At 44.8% G+C, this 12,082-nt stretch overlaps 49 non-coding genes and 6 pseudogenes across 49 annotated transcripts; all 55 read left to right on the top strand.

The window, feature by feature from the left end:
* The first annotated feature begins 63 nt into the window (after positions 1-63).
* On the top strand, positions 64-182 carry LOC131732328 (5S ribosomal RNA). The gene has a single exon (XR_009325434.1). It is a non-coding gene; the product is annotated as a 5S ribosomal RNA (ribosomal RNA).
* A 100-nt stretch (positions 183-282) lies between these two features.
* On the top strand, positions 283-401 carry LOC131732326 (5S ribosomal RNA). The gene has a single exon (XR_009325432.1). It is a non-coding gene; the product is annotated as a 5S ribosomal RNA (ribosomal RNA).
* Positions 402-501: 100 nt separating this feature from the next.
* LOC131732325 (5S ribosomal RNA) lies at positions 502-620 on the top strand. The gene has a single exon (XR_009325431.1). It is a non-coding gene; the product is annotated as a 5S ribosomal RNA (ribosomal RNA).
* Positions 621-720: 100 nt separating this feature from the next.
* Positions 721-842, top strand: LOC131732414 (5S ribosomal RNA; annotated as a pseudogene).
* A 100-nt stretch (positions 843-942) lies between these two features.
* LOC131732324 (5S ribosomal RNA) lies at positions 943-1,061 on the top strand. Its single transcript, XR_009325430.1, has one exon. It is a non-coding gene; the product is annotated as a 5S ribosomal RNA (ribosomal RNA).
* A 106-nt stretch (positions 1,062-1,167) lies between these two features.
* Positions 1,168-1,286, top strand: LOC131732323 (5S ribosomal RNA). Its single transcript, XR_009325429.1, has one exon. It is a non-coding gene; the product is annotated as a 5S ribosomal RNA (ribosomal RNA).
* A 100-nt stretch (positions 1,287-1,386) lies between these two features.
* On the top strand, positions 1,387-1,505 carry LOC131732322 (5S ribosomal RNA). The gene has a single exon (XR_009325428.1). It is a non-coding gene; the product is annotated as a 5S ribosomal RNA (ribosomal RNA).
* Positions 1,506-1,605: 100 nt separating this feature from the next.
* LOC131732321 (5S ribosomal RNA) lies at positions 1,606-1,724 on the top strand. The gene has a single exon (XR_009325427.1). It is a non-coding gene; the product is annotated as a 5S ribosomal RNA (ribosomal RNA).
* A 100-nt stretch (positions 1,725-1,824) lies between these two features.
* Positions 1,825-1,943, top strand: LOC131732320 (5S ribosomal RNA). Its single transcript, XR_009325426.1, has one exon. It is a non-coding gene; the product is annotated as a 5S ribosomal RNA (ribosomal RNA).
* A 100-nt stretch (positions 1,944-2,043) lies between these two features.
* Positions 2,044-2,162, top strand: LOC131732319 (5S ribosomal RNA). The gene has a single exon (XR_009325425.1). It is a non-coding gene; the product is annotated as a 5S ribosomal RNA (ribosomal RNA).
* Positions 2,163-2,265: 103 nt separating this feature from the next.
* LOC131732318 (5S ribosomal RNA) lies at positions 2,266-2,384 on the top strand. Its single transcript, XR_009325424.1, has one exon. It is a non-coding gene; the product is annotated as a 5S ribosomal RNA (ribosomal RNA).
* A 100-nt stretch (positions 2,385-2,484) lies between these two features.
* LOC131732317 (5S ribosomal RNA) lies at positions 2,485-2,603 on the top strand. Its single transcript, XR_009325423.1, has one exon. It is a non-coding gene; the product is annotated as a 5S ribosomal RNA (ribosomal RNA).
* A 100-nt stretch (positions 2,604-2,703) lies between these two features.
* Positions 2,704-2,822, top strand: LOC131732315 (5S ribosomal RNA). The gene has a single exon (XR_009325421.1). It is a non-coding gene; the product is annotated as a 5S ribosomal RNA (ribosomal RNA).
* A 100-nt stretch (positions 2,823-2,922) lies between these two features.
* LOC131732314 (5S ribosomal RNA) lies at positions 2,923-3,041 on the top strand. The gene has a single exon (XR_009325420.1). It is a non-coding gene; the product is annotated as a 5S ribosomal RNA (ribosomal RNA).
* Positions 3,042-3,141: 100 nt separating this feature from the next.
* LOC131732313 (5S ribosomal RNA) lies at positions 3,142-3,260 on the top strand. The gene has a single exon (XR_009325419.1). It is a non-coding gene; the product is annotated as a 5S ribosomal RNA (ribosomal RNA).
* Positions 3,261-3,360: 100 nt separating this feature from the next.
* Positions 3,361-3,479, top strand: LOC131732312 (5S ribosomal RNA). Its single transcript, XR_009325418.1, has one exon. It is a non-coding gene; the product is annotated as a 5S ribosomal RNA (ribosomal RNA).
* Positions 3,480-3,579: 100 nt separating this feature from the next.
* LOC131732311 (5S ribosomal RNA) lies at positions 3,580-3,698 on the top strand. The gene has a single exon (XR_009325417.1). It is a non-coding gene; the product is annotated as a 5S ribosomal RNA (ribosomal RNA).
* A 100-nt stretch (positions 3,699-3,798) lies between these two features.
* LOC131732407 (5S ribosomal RNA) lies at positions 3,799-3,916 on the top strand. The gene has a single exon (XR_009325511.1). It is a non-coding gene; the product is annotated as a 5S ribosomal RNA (ribosomal RNA).
* Positions 3,917-4,016: 100 nt separating this feature from the next.
* Positions 4,017-4,135, top strand: LOC131732401 (5S ribosomal RNA). The gene has a single exon (XR_009325506.1). It is a non-coding gene; the product is annotated as a 5S ribosomal RNA (ribosomal RNA).
* A 100-nt stretch (positions 4,136-4,235) lies between these two features.
* On the top strand, positions 4,236-4,354 carry LOC131732418 (5S ribosomal RNA; annotated as a pseudogene).
* A 97-nt stretch (positions 4,355-4,451) lies between these two features.
* Positions 4,452-4,570, top strand: LOC131732309 (5S ribosomal RNA). Its single transcript, XR_009325415.1, has one exon. It is a non-coding gene; the product is annotated as a 5S ribosomal RNA (ribosomal RNA).
* Positions 4,571-4,670: 100 nt separating this feature from the next.
* On the top strand, positions 4,671-4,789 carry LOC131732400 (5S ribosomal RNA). Its single transcript, XR_009325505.1, has one exon. It is a non-coding gene; the product is annotated as a 5S ribosomal RNA (ribosomal RNA).
* Positions 4,790-4,888: 99 nt separating this feature from the next.
* On the top strand, positions 4,889-5,007 carry LOC131732399 (5S ribosomal RNA). The gene has a single exon (XR_009325504.1). It is a non-coding gene; the product is annotated as a 5S ribosomal RNA (ribosomal RNA).
* A 100-nt stretch (positions 5,008-5,107) lies between these two features.
* On the top strand, positions 5,108-5,226 carry LOC131732397 (5S ribosomal RNA). Its single transcript, XR_009325501.1, has one exon. It is a non-coding gene; the product is annotated as a 5S ribosomal RNA (ribosomal RNA).
* Positions 5,227-5,326: 100 nt separating this feature from the next.
* LOC131732396 (5S ribosomal RNA) lies at positions 5,327-5,445 on the top strand. Its single transcript, XR_009325500.1, has one exon. It is a non-coding gene; the product is annotated as a 5S ribosomal RNA (ribosomal RNA).
* A 99-nt stretch (positions 5,446-5,544) lies between these two features.
* LOC131732395 (5S ribosomal RNA) lies at positions 5,545-5,663 on the top strand. Its single transcript, XR_009325499.1, has one exon. It is a non-coding gene; the product is annotated as a 5S ribosomal RNA (ribosomal RNA).
* Positions 5,664-5,763: 100 nt separating this feature from the next.
* On the top strand, positions 5,764-5,882 carry LOC131732394 (5S ribosomal RNA). Its single transcript, XR_009325498.1, has one exon. It is a non-coding gene; the product is annotated as a 5S ribosomal RNA (ribosomal RNA).
* Positions 5,883-5,981: 99 nt separating this feature from the next.
* Positions 5,982-6,098, top strand: LOC131732428 (5S ribosomal RNA; annotated as a pseudogene).
* Positions 6,099-6,198: 100 nt separating this feature from the next.
* LOC131732393 (5S ribosomal RNA) lies at positions 6,199-6,317 on the top strand. Its single transcript, XR_009325496.1, has one exon. It is a non-coding gene; the product is annotated as a 5S ribosomal RNA (ribosomal RNA).
* Positions 6,318-6,417: 100 nt separating this feature from the next.
* LOC131732308 (5S ribosomal RNA) lies at positions 6,418-6,536 on the top strand. Its single transcript, XR_009325414.1, has one exon. It is a non-coding gene; the product is annotated as a 5S ribosomal RNA (ribosomal RNA).
* Positions 6,537-6,636: 100 nt separating this feature from the next.
* On the top strand, positions 6,637-6,755 carry LOC131732392 (5S ribosomal RNA). Its single transcript, XR_009325495.1, has one exon. It is a non-coding gene; the product is annotated as a 5S ribosomal RNA (ribosomal RNA).
* A 98-nt stretch (positions 6,756-6,853) lies between these two features.
* On the top strand, positions 6,854-6,972 carry LOC131732391 (5S ribosomal RNA). The gene has a single exon (XR_009325494.1). It is a non-coding gene; the product is annotated as a 5S ribosomal RNA (ribosomal RNA).
* A 100-nt stretch (positions 6,973-7,072) lies between these two features.
* On the top strand, positions 7,073-7,191 carry LOC131732390 (5S ribosomal RNA). The gene has a single exon (XR_009325493.1). It is a non-coding gene; the product is annotated as a 5S ribosomal RNA (ribosomal RNA).
* Positions 7,192-7,291: 100 nt separating this feature from the next.
* LOC131732389 (5S ribosomal RNA) lies at positions 7,292-7,410 on the top strand. Its single transcript, XR_009325492.1, has one exon. It is a non-coding gene; the product is annotated as a 5S ribosomal RNA (ribosomal RNA).
* A 101-nt stretch (positions 7,411-7,511) lies between these two features.
* LOC131732387 (5S ribosomal RNA) lies at positions 7,512-7,630 on the top strand. The gene has a single exon (XR_009325491.1). It is a non-coding gene; the product is annotated as a 5S ribosomal RNA (ribosomal RNA).
* A 100-nt stretch (positions 7,631-7,730) lies between these two features.
* On the top strand, positions 7,731-7,849 carry LOC131732385 (5S ribosomal RNA). Its single transcript, XR_009325489.1, has one exon. It is a non-coding gene; the product is annotated as a 5S ribosomal RNA (ribosomal RNA).
* Positions 7,850-7,950: 101 nt separating this feature from the next.
* LOC131732403 (5S ribosomal RNA) lies at positions 7,951-8,069 on the top strand. The gene has a single exon (XR_009325508.1). It is a non-coding gene; the product is annotated as a 5S ribosomal RNA (ribosomal RNA).
* Positions 8,070-8,169: 100 nt separating this feature from the next.
* LOC131732307 (5S ribosomal RNA) lies at positions 8,170-8,288 on the top strand. Its single transcript, XR_009325413.1, has one exon. It is a non-coding gene; the product is annotated as a 5S ribosomal RNA (ribosomal RNA).
* Positions 8,289-8,388: 100 nt separating this feature from the next.
* Positions 8,389-8,507, top strand: LOC131732306 (5S ribosomal RNA). Its single transcript, XR_009325412.1, has one exon. It is a non-coding gene; the product is annotated as a 5S ribosomal RNA (ribosomal RNA).
* A 99-nt stretch (positions 8,508-8,606) lies between these two features.
* LOC131732305 (5S ribosomal RNA) lies at positions 8,607-8,725 on the top strand. The gene has a single exon (XR_009325411.1). It is a non-coding gene; the product is annotated as a 5S ribosomal RNA (ribosomal RNA).
* A 100-nt stretch (positions 8,726-8,825) lies between these two features.
* Positions 8,826-8,944, top strand: LOC131732303 (5S ribosomal RNA). The gene has a single exon (XR_009325409.1). It is a non-coding gene; the product is annotated as a 5S ribosomal RNA (ribosomal RNA).
* Positions 8,945-9,044: 100 nt separating this feature from the next.
* LOC131732408 (5S ribosomal RNA) lies at positions 9,045-9,162 on the top strand. The gene has a single exon (XR_009325512.1). It is a non-coding gene; the product is annotated as a 5S ribosomal RNA (ribosomal RNA).
* A 100-nt stretch (positions 9,163-9,262) lies between these two features.
* On the top strand, positions 9,263-9,382 carry LOC131732412 (5S ribosomal RNA). The gene has a single exon (XR_009325517.1). It is a non-coding gene; the product is annotated as a 5S ribosomal RNA (ribosomal RNA).
* A 99-nt stretch (positions 9,383-9,481) lies between these two features.
* LOC131732302 (5S ribosomal RNA) lies at positions 9,482-9,600 on the top strand. Its single transcript, XR_009325408.1, has one exon. It is a non-coding gene; the product is annotated as a 5S ribosomal RNA (ribosomal RNA).
* Positions 9,601-9,699: 99 nt separating this feature from the next.
* LOC131732301 (5S ribosomal RNA) lies at positions 9,700-9,818 on the top strand. The gene has a single exon (XR_009325407.1). It is a non-coding gene; the product is annotated as a 5S ribosomal RNA (ribosomal RNA).
* Positions 9,819-9,918: 100 nt separating this feature from the next.
* LOC131732454 (5S ribosomal RNA) lies at positions 9,919-10,035 on the top strand (annotated as a pseudogene).
* A 100-nt stretch (positions 10,036-10,135) lies between these two features.
* Positions 10,136-10,252, top strand: LOC131732431 (5S ribosomal RNA; annotated as a pseudogene).
* Positions 10,253-10,351: 99 nt separating this feature from the next.
* Positions 10,352-10,470, top strand: LOC131732300 (5S ribosomal RNA). Its single transcript, XR_009325406.1, has one exon. It is a non-coding gene; the product is annotated as a 5S ribosomal RNA (ribosomal RNA).
* A 100-nt stretch (positions 10,471-10,570) lies between these two features.
* LOC131732411 (5S ribosomal RNA) lies at positions 10,571-10,688 on the top strand. The gene has a single exon (XR_009325516.1). It is a non-coding gene; the product is annotated as a 5S ribosomal RNA (ribosomal RNA).
* Positions 10,689-10,788: 100 nt separating this feature from the next.
* On the top strand, positions 10,789-10,907 carry LOC131732402 (5S ribosomal RNA). The gene has a single exon (XR_009325507.1). It is a non-coding gene; the product is annotated as a 5S ribosomal RNA (ribosomal RNA).
* A 101-nt stretch (positions 10,908-11,008) lies between these two features.
* LOC131732413 (5S ribosomal RNA) lies at positions 11,009-11,126 on the top strand. The gene has a single exon (XR_009325518.1). It is a non-coding gene; the product is annotated as a 5S ribosomal RNA (ribosomal RNA).
* Positions 11,127-11,226: 100 nt separating this feature from the next.
* Positions 11,227-11,345, top strand: LOC131732299 (5S ribosomal RNA). The gene has a single exon (XR_009325405.1). It is a non-coding gene; the product is annotated as a 5S ribosomal RNA (ribosomal RNA).
* A 100-nt stretch (positions 11,346-11,445) lies between these two features.
* Positions 11,446-11,565, top strand: LOC131732405 (5S ribosomal RNA). Its single transcript, XR_009325509.1, has one exon. It is a non-coding gene; the product is annotated as a 5S ribosomal RNA (ribosomal RNA).
* Positions 11,566-11,665: 100 nt separating this feature from the next.
* On the top strand, positions 11,666-11,784 carry LOC131732298 (5S ribosomal RNA). Its single transcript, XR_009325404.1, has one exon. It is a non-coding gene; the product is annotated as a 5S ribosomal RNA (ribosomal RNA).
* A 99-nt stretch (positions 11,785-11,883) lies between these two features.
* LOC131732455 (5S ribosomal RNA) lies at positions 11,884-11,992 on the top strand (annotated as a pseudogene).
* Positions 11,993-12,082: the final 90 nt, after the last annotated feature.

Here is a 12,082-nt window from a genome sequence, read left to right as displayed (position 1 = left end):
AAATTTTGGAGGAATCACCCCCAGCTCACTAAACATAAAAGTCATGAAAGCAGAAATGCAATCGCCTGCGGCCACACCACCTTGAATAAGCCTGATCTCGTCTGATCTCAGAAGCTAAGCAATGTTGGGCTTGGTTAGTACTTGGATGGGAGACCACCTGGGAATATCAAGTGCTGCAGGCATTACATTTTACAATTGAAATGTGTGGAGGACAAAAGGAAATTTTGGAGGAATCACCCCCAGCTCACTAAACATAAAAGTCATGAAAGCAGAAATGCAATCGCCTGCGGCCACACCACCTTGAATAAGCCTGATCTCGTCTGATCTCAGAAGCTAAGCAATGTTGGGCTTGGTTAGTACTTGGATGGGAGACCACCTGGGAATATCAAGTGCTGCAGGCATTACATTTTACAATTGAAATGTGTGGAGGACAAAAGGAAATTTTGGAGGAATCACCCCCAGCTCACTAAACATAAAAGTCATGAAAGCAGAAATGCAATCGCCTGCGGCCACACCACCTTGAATAAGCCTGATCTCGTCTGATCTCAGAAGCTAAGCAATGTTGGGCTTGGTTAGTACTTGGATGGGAGACCACCTGGGAATATCAAGTGCTGCAGGCATTACATTTTACAATTGAAATGTGTGGAGGACAAAAGGAAATTTTGGAGGAATCACCCCCAGCTCACTAAACATAAAAGTCATGAAAGCAGAAATGCAATCGCCTGCGGCCACACCACCTTGAATAAGCCTGATCTCGTCTGATCTCAGAAGCTAAGCAATGTTGGGCTTGGTTAGTACTTGGATGGGAGACCACCTGGGAAGAATATCAAGTGCTGCAGGCATTACATTTTACAATTGAAATGTGTGGAGGACAAAAGGAAATTTTGGAGGAATCACCCCCAGCTCACTAAACATAAAAGTCATGAAAGCAGAAATGCAATCGCCTGCGGCCACACCACCTTGAATAAGCCTGATCTCGTCTGATCTCAGAAGCTAAGCAATGTTGGGCTTGGTTAGTACTTGGATGGGAGACCACCTGGGAATATCAAGTGCTGCAGGCATTACATTATTACATTACAATTGAAATGTGTGGAGGACAAAAGGAAATTTTGGAGGAATCACCCCCAGCTCACTAAACATAAAAGTCATGAAAGCAGAAATGCAATCGCCTGCGGCCACACCACCTTGAATAAGCCTGATCTCGTCTGATCTCAGAAGCTAAGCAATGTTGGGCTTGGTTAGTACTTGGATGGGAGACCACCTGGGAATATCAAGTGCTGCAGGCATTACATTTTACAATTGAAATGTGTGGAGGACAAAAGGAAATTTTGGAGGAATCACCCCCAGCTCACTAAACATAAAAGTCATGAAAGCAGAAATGCAATCGCCTGCGGCCACACCACCTTGAATAAGCCTGATCTCGTCTGATCTCAGAAGCTAAGCAATGTTGGGCTTGGTTAGTACTTGGATGGGAGACCACCTGGGAATATCAAGTGCTGCAGGCATTACATTTTACAATTGAAATGTGTGGAGGACAAAAGGAAATTTTGGAGGAATCACCCCCAGCTCACTAAACATAAAAGTCATGAAAGCAGAAATGCAATCGCCTGCGGCCACACCACCTTGAATAAGCCTGATCTCGTCTGATCTCAGAAGCTAAGCAATGTTGGGCTTGGTTAGTACTTGGATGGGAGACCACCTGGGAATATCAAGTGCTGCAGGCATTACATTTTACAATTGAAATGTGTGGAGGACAAAAGGAAATTTTGGAGGAATCACCCCCAGCTCACTAAACATAAAAGTCATGAAAGCAGAAATGCAATCGCCTGCGGCCACACCACCTTGAATAAGCCTGATCTCGTCTGATCTCAGAAGCTAAGCAATGTTGGGCTTGGTTAGTACTTGGATGGGAGACCACCTGGGAATATCAAGTGCTGCAGGCATTACATTTTACAATTGAAATGTGTGGAGGACAAAAGGAAATTTTGGAGGAATCACCCCCAGCTCACTAAACATAAAAGTCATGAAAGCAGAAATGCAATCGCCTGCGGCCACACCACCTTGAATAAGCCTGATCTCGTCTGATCTCAGAAGCTAAGCAATGTTGGGCTTGGTTAGTACTTGGATGGGAGACCACCTGGGAATATCAAGTGCTGCAGGCATTATTACATTTTACAATTGAAATGTGTGGAGGACAAAAGGAAATTTTGGAGGAATCACCCCCAGCTCACTAAACATAAAAGTCATGAAAGCAGAAATGCAATCGCCTGCGGCCACACCACCTTGAATAAGCCTGATCTCGTCTGATCTCAGAAGCTAAGCAATGTTGGGCTTGGTTAGTACTTGGATGGGAGACCACCTGGGAATATCAAGTGCTGCAGGCATTACATTTTACAATTGAAATGTGTGGAGGACAAAAGGAAATTTTGGAGGAATCACCCCCAGCTCACTAAACATAAAAGTCATGAAAGCAGAAATGCAATCGCCTGCGGCCACACCACCTTGAATAAGCCTGATCTCGTCTGATCTCAGAAGCTAAGCAATGTTGGGCTTGGTTAGTACTTGGATGGGAGACCACCTGGGAATATCAAGTGCTGCAGGCATTACATTTTACAATTGAAATGTGTGGAGGACAAAAGGAAATTTTGGAGGAATCACCCCCAGCTCACTAAACATAAAAGTCATGAAAGCAGAAATGCAATCGCCTGCGGCCACACCACCTTGAATAAGCCTGATCTCGTCTGATCTCAGAAGCTAAGCAATGTTGGGCTTGGTTAGTACTTGGATGGGAGACCACCTGGGAATATCAAGTGCTGCAGGCATTACATTTTACAATTGAAATGTGTGGAGGACAAAAGGAAATTTTGGAGGAATCACCCCCAGCTCACTAAACATAAAAGTCATGAAAGCAGAAATGCAATCGCCTGCGGCCACACCACCTTGAATAAGCCTGATCTCGTCTGATCTCAGAAGCTAAGCAATGTTGGGCTTGGTTAGTACTTGGATGGGAGACCACCTGGGAATATCAAGTGCTGCAGGCATTACATTTTACAATTGAAATGTGTGGAGGACAAAAGGAAATTTTGGAGGAATCACCCCCAGCTCACTAAACATAAAAGTCATGAAAGCAGAAATGCAATCGCCTGCGGCCACACCACCTTGAATAAGCCTGATCTCGTCTGATCTCAGAAGCTAAGCAATGTTGGGCTTGGTTAGTACTTGGATGGGAGACCACCTGGGAATATCAAGTGCTGCAGGCATTACATTTTACAATTGAAATGTGTGGAGGACAAAAGGAAATTTTGGAGGAATCACCCCCAGCTCACTAAACATAAAAGTCATGAAAGCAGAAATGCAATCGCCTGCGGCCACACCACCTTGAATAAGCCTGATCTCGTCTGATCTCAGAAGCTAAGCAATGTTGGGCTTGGTTAGTACTTGGATGGGAGACCACCTGGGAATATCAAGTGCTGCAGGCATTACATTTTACAATTGAAATGTGTGGAGGACAAAAGGAAATTTTGGAGGAATCACCCCCAGCTCACTAAACATAAAAGTCATGAAAGCAGAAATGCAATCGCCTGCGGCCACACCACCTTGAATAAGCCTGATCTCGTCTGATCTCAGAAGCTAAGCAATGTTGGGCTTGGTTAGTACTTGGATGGGAGACCACCTGGGAATATCAAGTGCTGCAGGCATTACATTTTACAATTGAAATGTGTGGAGGACAAAAGGAAATTTTGGAGGAATCACCCCCAGCTCACTAAACATAAAAGTCATGAAAGCAGAAATGCAATCGCCTGCGGCCACACCACCTTGAATAAGCCTGATCTCGTCTGATCTCAGAAGCTAAGCAATGTTGGGCTTGGTTAGTACTTGGATGGGAGACCACCTGGGAATATCAGTGCTGCAGGCATTACATTTTACAATTGAAATGTGTGGAGGACAAAAGGAAATTTTGGAGGAATCACCCCCAGCTCACTAAACATAAAAGTCATGAAAGCAGAAATGCAATCGCCTGCGGCCACACCACCTTGAATAAGCCTGATCTCGTCTGATCTCAGCAGCTAAGCAATGTTGGGCTTGGTTAGTACTTGGATGGGAGACCACCTGGGAATATCAAGTGCTGCAGGCATTACATTTTACAATTGAAATGTGTGGAGGACAAAAGGAAATTTTGGAGGAATCACCCCCAGCTCACTAAACATAAAAGTCATGAAAGCAGAAATGCAATCGCCTGCGGCCACACCACCTTGAATAAGCCTGATCTCGTCTGATCTCAGCAGCTAAGCAATGTTGGGCTTGGTTAGTACTTGGATGGGAGACCACCTGGGAATATCAAGTGCTGCAGCATTACATTTACAATTGAAATGTGTGGAGGACAAAAGGAAATTTTGGAGAATCACCCCCAGCTCACTAAACATAAAAGTCATGAAAGCAGAAATGCAATCGCCTGCGGCCACACCACCTTGAATAAGCCTGATCTCGTCTGATCTCAGAAGCTAAGCAATGTTGGGCTTGGTTAGTACTTGGATGGGAGACCACCTGGGAATATCAAGTGCTGCAGGCATTACATTTTACAATTGAAATGTGTGGAGGACAAAAGGAAATTTTGGAGGAATCACCCCCAGCTCACTAAACATAAAAGTCATGAAAGCAGAAATGCAATCGCCTGCGGCCACACCACCTTGAATAAGCCTGATCTCGTCTGATCTCAGCAGCTAAGCAATGTTGGGCTTGGTTAGTACTTGGATGGGAGACCACCTGGGAATATCAAGTGCTGCAGGCATTACATTTTACAATTGAAATGTGTGGAGGACAAAAGGAAATTTTGGAGGAATCACCCCCAGCTCACTAACATAAAAGTCATGAAAGCAGAAATGCAATCGCCTGCGGCCACACCACCTTGAATAAGCCTGATCTCGTCTGATCTCAGCAGCTAAGCAATGTTGGGCTTGGTTAGTACTTGGATGGGAGACCACCTGGGAATATCAAGTGCTGCAGGCATTACATTTTACAATTGAAATGTGTGGAGGACAAAAGGAAATTTTGGAGGAATCACCCCCAGCTCACTAAACATAAAAGTCATGAAAGCAGAAATGCAATCGCCTGCGGCCACACCACCTTGAATAAGCCTGATCTCGTCTGATCTCAGCAGCTAAGCAATGTTGGGCTTGGTTAGTACTTGGATGGGAGACCACCTGGGAATATCAAGTGCTGCAGGCATTACATTTTACAATTGAAATGTGTGGAGGACAAAAGGAAATTTTGGAGGAATCACCCCCAGCTCACTAAACATAAAAGTCATGAAAGCAGAAATGCAATCGCCTGCGGCCACACCACCTTGAATAAGCCTGATCTCGTCTGATCTCAGCAGCTAAGCAATGTTGGGCTTGGTTAGTACTTGGATGGGAGACCACCTGGGAATATCAAGTGCTGCAGGCATTACATTTTACAATTGAAATGTGTGGAGGACAAAGGAAATTTTGGAGGAATCACCCCCAGCTCACTAAACATAAAAGTCATGAAAGCAGAAATGCAATCGCCTGCGGCCACACCACCTTGAATAAGCCTGATCTCGTCTGATCTCAGCAGCTAAGCAATGTTGGGCTTGGTTAGTACTTGGATGGGAGACCACCTGGGAATATCAAGTGCTGCAGGCATTACATTTTACAATTGAAATGTGTGGAGGACAAAAGGAAATTTTGGAGGAATCACCCCCAGCTCACTAAACATAAAAGTCATGAAAGCAGAAATGCAATCGCCTGCGGCCACACCACCTTGAATAAGCCTGATCTCGTCTGATCTCAGCAGCTAAGCAATGTTGGGCTTGGTTAGTACTTGGATGGGAGACCACCTGGGAATATCAAGTGCTGCAGGCATTACATTTACAATTGAAATGTGTGGAGGACAAAAGGAAATTTTGGAGGAATCACCCCCAGCTCACTAAACATAAAAGTCATGAAAGCAGAAATGCAATCGCCTGCGGCCACACCACTTGAATAAGCCTGATCTCGTCTGATCTCAGAAGCTAAGCAATGTTGGCTTGGTTAGTACTTGGATGGGAGACCACCTGGGAATATCAAGTGCTGCAGGCATTACATTTTACAATTGAAATGTGTGGAGGACAAAAGGAAATTTTGGAGGAATCACCCCCAGCTCACTAAACATAAAAGTCATGAAAGCAGAAATGCAATCGCCTGCGGCCACACCACCTTGAATAAGCCTGATCTCGTCTGATCTCAGCAGCTAAGCAATGTTGGGCTTGGTTAGTACTTGGATGGGAGACCACCTGGGAATATCAAGTGCTGCAGGCATTACATTTTACAATTGAAATGTGTGGAGGACAAAAGGAAATTTTGGAGGAATCACCCCCAGCTCACTAAACATAAAAGTCATGAAAGCAGAAATGCAATCGCCTGCGGCCACACCACCTTGAATAAGCCTGATCTCGTCTGATCTCAGAAGCTAAGCAATGTTGGGCTTGGTTAGTACTTGGATGGGAGACCACCTGGGAATATCAAGTGCTGCAGGCATTACATTTTACAATTGAAATGTGTGGAGGACAAAAGGAAATTTTGGAGGAATCACCCCCAGCTCACTAAACATAAAAGTCATGAAAGCAGAAATGCAATCGCCTGCGGCCACACCACCTTGAATAAGCCTGATCTCGTCTGATCTCAGCAGCTAAGCAATGTTGGGCTTGGTTAGTACTTGGATGGGAGACCACCTGGGAATATCAAGTGCTGCAGGCATTACATTTACAATTGAAATGTGTGGAGGACAAAAGGAAATTTTGGAGGAATCACCCCCAGCTCACTAACATAAAAGTCATGAAAGCAGAAATGCAATCGCCTGCGGCCACACCACCTTGAATAAGCCTGATCTCGTCTGATCTCAGCAGCTAAGCAATGTTGGGCTTGGTTAGTACTTGGATGGGAGACCACCTGGGAATATCAAGTGCTGCAGGCATTACATTTTACAATTGAAATGTGTGGAGGACAAAAGGAAATTTTGGAGGAATCACCCCCAGCTCACTAAACATAAAAGTCATGAAAGCAGAAATGCAATCGCCTGCGGCCACACCACCTTGAATAAGCCTGATCTCGTCTGATCTCAGCAGCTAAGCAATGTTGGGCTTGGTTAGTACTTGGATGGGAGACCACCTGGGAATATCAAGTGCTGCAGGCATTACATTTTACAATTGAAATGTGTGGAGGACAAAAGGAAATTTTGGAGGAATCACCCCCAGCTCACTAAACATAAAAGTCATGAAAGCAGAAATGCAATCGCCTGCGGCCACACCACCTTGAATAAGCCTGATCTCGTCTGATCTCAGCAGCTAAGCAATGTTGGGCTTGGTTAGTACTTGGATGGGAGACCACCTGGGAATATCAAGTGCTGCAGGCATTACATTTTACAATTGAAATGTGTGGAGGACAAAAGGAAATTTTGGAGGAATCACCCCCAGCTCACTAAACATAAAAGTCATGAAAGCAGAAATGGCAATCGCCTGCGGCCACACCACCTTGAATAAGCCTGATCTCGTCTGATCTCAGCAGCTAAGCAATGTTGGGCTTGGTTAGTACTTGGATGGGAGACCACCTGGGAATATCAAGTGCTGCAGGCATTACATTTTACAATTGAAATGTGTGGAGGACAAAAGGAAATTTTGGAGGAATCACCCCCAGCTCACTAAACATAAAAGTCATGAAAGCAGAAATGCAATCGCCTGCGGCCACACCACCTTGAATAAGCCTGATCTCGTCTGATCTCAGCAGCTAAGCAATGTTGGGCTTGGTTAGTACTTGGATGGGAGACCACCTGGGAATATCAAGTGCTGCAGGCATTACATTTTACAATTGAAATGTGTGGAGGACAAAAGGAAATTTTGGAGGAATCACCCCCAGCTCACTAAAACATAAAAGTCATGAAAGCAGAAATGCAATCGCCTGCGGCCACACCACCTTGAATAAGCCTGATCACGTCTGATCTCAGCAGCTAAGCAATGTTGGGCTTGGTTAGTACTTGGATGGGAGACCACCTGGGAATATCAAGTGCTGCAGGCATTACATTTTACAATTGAAATGTGTGGAGGACAAAAGGAAATTTTGGAGGAATCACCCCCAGCTCACTAAACATAAAAGTCATGAAAGCAGAAATGCAATCGCCTGCGGCCACACCACCTTGAATAAGCCTGATCTCGTCTGATCTCAGAAGCTAAGCAATGTTGGGCTTGGTTAGTACTTGGATGGGAGACCACCTGGGAATATCAAGTGCTGCAGGCATTACATTTTACAATTGAAATGTGTGGAGGACAAAAGGAAATTTTGGAGGAATCACCCCCAGCTCACTAAACATAAAAGTCATGAAAGCAGAAATGCAATCGCCTGCGGCCACACCACCTTGAATAAGCCTGATCTCGTCTGATCTCAGAAGCTAAGCAATGTTGGGCTTGGTTAGTACTTGGATGGGAGACCACCTGGGAATATCAAGTGCTGCAGGCATTACATTTTACAATTGAAATGTGTGGAGGACAAAGGAAATTTTGGAGGAATCACCCCCAGCTCACTAAACATAAAAGTCATGAAAGCAGAAATGCAATCGCCTGCGGCCACACCACCTTGAATAAGCCTGATCTCGTCTGATCTCAGAAGCTAAGCAATGTTGGGCTTGGTTAGTACTTGGATGGGAGACCACCTGGGAATATCAAGTGCTGCAGGCATTACATTTTACAATTGAAATGTGTGGAGGACAAAAGGAAATTTTGGAGGAATCACCCCCAGCTCACTAAACATAAAAGTCATGAAAGCAGAAATGCAATCGCCTGCGGCCACACCACCTTGAATAAGCCTGATCTCGTCTGATCTCAGAAGCTAAGCAATGTTGGGCTTGGTTAGTACTTGGATGGGAGACCACCTGGGAATATCAAGTGCTGCAGGCATTACATTTTACAATTGAAATGTGTGGAGGACAAAAGGAAATTTTGGAGGAATCACCCCCAGCTCACTAAACATAAAAGTCATGAAAGCAGAAATGCAATCGCCTGCGGCCACACCACCTTGATAAGCCTGATCTCGTCTGATCTCAGAAGCTAAGCAATGTTGGGCTTGGTTAGTACTTGGATGGGAGACCACCTGGGAATATCAAGTGCTGCAGGCATTACATTTTACAATTGAAATGTGTGGAGGACAAAAGGAAATTTTGGAGGAATCACCCCCAGCTCACTAAACATAAAAGTCATGAAAGCAGAAATGCAATCGCCTGCGGCCACACCACCTTGAATAAGCCTGAATCTCGTCTGATCTCAGAAGCTAAGCAATGTTGGGCTTGGTTAGTACTTGGATGGGAGACCACCTGGGAATATCAAGTGCTGCAGGCATTACATTTTACAATTGAAATGTGTGGAGGACAAAAGGAAATTTGGAGGAATCACCCCCAGCTCACTAAACATAAAAGTCATGAAAGCAGAAATGCAATCGCCTGCGGCCACACCACCTTGAATAAGCCTGATCTCGTCTGATCTCAGAAGCTAAGCAATGTTGGGCTTGGTTAGTACTTGGATGGGAGACCACCTGGGAATATCAAGTGCTGCAGGCATTACATTTTACAATTGAAATGTGTGGAGACAAAAGGAAATTTTGGAGGAATCACCCCCAGCTCACTAAACATAAAAGTCATGAAAGCAGAAATGCAATCGCCTGCGGCCACACCACCTTGAATAAGCCTGATCTCGTCTGATCTCAGAAGCTAAGCAATGTTGGGCTTGGTTAGTACTTGGATGGGAGACCACCTGGGAATATCAAGTGCTGCAGGCATTACATTTTACAATTGAAATGTGTGGAGGACAAAAGGAAATTTTGGAGGAATCACCCCCAGCTCACTAAACATAAAAGTCATGAAAGCAGAAATGCAATCGCCTGCGGCCACACCACCTTGAATAAGCCTGATCTCGTCTGATCTCAGAAGCTAAGCAATGTTGGCTTGGTTAGTACTTGGATGGGAGACCACCTGGAATATCAAGTGCTGCAGGCATTACATTTTACAATTGAAATGTGTGGAGGACAAAAGGAAATTTTGGAGGAATCACCCCCAGCTCACTAAACATAAAAGTCATGAAAGCAGAAATGCAATCGCCTGCGGCACACCACCTTGAATAAGCCTGATCTCGTCTGATCTCAGAAGCTAAGCAATGTTGGGCTTGGTTAGTACTTGGATGGGAGACCACCTGGAATATCAAGTGCTGCAGGCATTACATTTTACAATTGAAATGTGTGGAGGACAAAAGGAAATTTTGGAGGAATCACCCCCAGCTCACTAAACATAAAAGTCATGAAAGCAGAATGCAATCGCCTGCGGCCACACCACCTTGAATAAGCCTGATCTCGTCTGATCTCAGAAGCTAAGCAATGTTGGGCTTGGTTAGTACTTGGATGGGAGACCACCTGGGAATATCAAGTGCTGCAGGCATTACATTTTACAATTGAAATGTGTGGAGGACAAAAGGAAATTTTGGAGGAATCACCCCCAGCTCACTAAACATAAAAGTCATGAAAGCAGAAATGCAATCGCCTGCGGCCACACCACCTTGAATAAGCCTGATCTCGTCTGATCTCAGAAGCTAAGCAATGTTGGGCTTGGTTAGTACTTGATGGGAGACCACCTGGGAATATCAAGTGCTGCAGGCATTACATTTTACAATTGAAATGTGTGGAGGACAAAAGGAAATTTTGGAGGAATCACCCCCAGCTCACTAAACATAAAAGTCATGAAAGCAGAAATGCAATCGCCTGCGGCCACACCACCTTGAATAAGCCTGATCTCGTCTGATCTCAGAAGCTAAGCAATGTTGGGCTTGGTTAGTACTTGAATGGGAGACCACCTGGGAATATCAAGTGCTGCAGGCATTACATTTTACAATTGAAATGTGTGGAGGGACAAAAGGAAATTTTGGAGGAATCACCCCCAGCTCACTAAACATAAAAGTCATGAAAGCAGAAATGCAATCGCCTGCGGCCACACCACCTTGAATAAGCTGATCTCGTCTGATCTCAGAAGCTAAGCAATGTTGGGCTTGGTTAGTACTTGGATGGGAGACCACCTGGGAATATCAAGTGCTGCAGGCATTACATTTTACAATTGAAATGTGTGGAGGACAAAAGGAAATTTTGGAGGAATCACCCCCAGCTCACTAAACATAAAAGTCATGAAAGCAGAAATGCAATCGCCTGCGGCCACACCACCTTGAATAAGCCTGATCTCGTCTGATCTCAGAAGCTAAGCAATGTTGGGCTTGGTTAGTACTTGGATGGGAGACCACCTGGGAATATCAAGTGCTGCAGGCATTACATTTTACAATTGAAATGTGTGGAGGACAAAAGGAAATTTTGGAGGAATCACCCCCAGCTCACTAAACATAAAAGTCATGAAAGCAGAAATGCAATCGCCTGCGGCCACACCACCTTGAATAAGCCTGATCTCGTCTGATCTCAGAAGCTAAGCAATGTTGGGCTTGGTTAGTACTTGGATGGGAGACCACCTGGGAATATCAAGGTGCTGCAGGCATTACATTTTACAATTGAAATGTGTGGAGGACAAAAGGAAATTTTGGAGGAATCACCCCCAGCTCACTAAACATAAAAGTCATGAAAGCAGAAATGCAATCGCCTGCGGCCACACCACCTTGAATAAGCCTGATCTCGTCTGATCTCAGAAGCTAAGCAATGTTGGGCTTGGTTAGTACTTGGATGGGAGACCACCTGGGAATATCAAGTGCTGCAGGCATTACATTTTACAATTGAAATGTGTGGAGGACAAAAGGAAATTTGGAGGAATCACCCCCAGCTCACTAAACATAAAAGTCATGAAAGCAGAAATGCAATCGCCTGCGGCCACACCACCTTGAATAAGCCTGATCTCGTCTGATCTCAGAAGCTAAGCAATGTTGGGCTTGGTTAGTACTTGGATCTGGGAATATCAAGTGCTGCAGGCATTACATTTTACAATTGAAATGTGTGGAGGACAAAAGGAAATTTTGGAGGAATCACCCCCAGCTCACTAAACATAAAAGTCATGAAAGCAG

The sequence above is a fragment of the Acipenser ruthenus genome, unplaced genomic scaffold (genome assembly GCF_902713425.1).
Source record: "Acipenser ruthenus unplaced genomic scaffold, fAciRut3.2 maternal haplotype, whole genome shotgun sequence".
Lineage (NCBI taxonomy): Eukaryota > Metazoa > Chordata > Actinopteri > Acipenseriformes > Acipenseridae > Acipenser > Acipenser ruthenus.
This window is presented reverse-complemented; position numbering and strand designations above follow the sequence as displayed.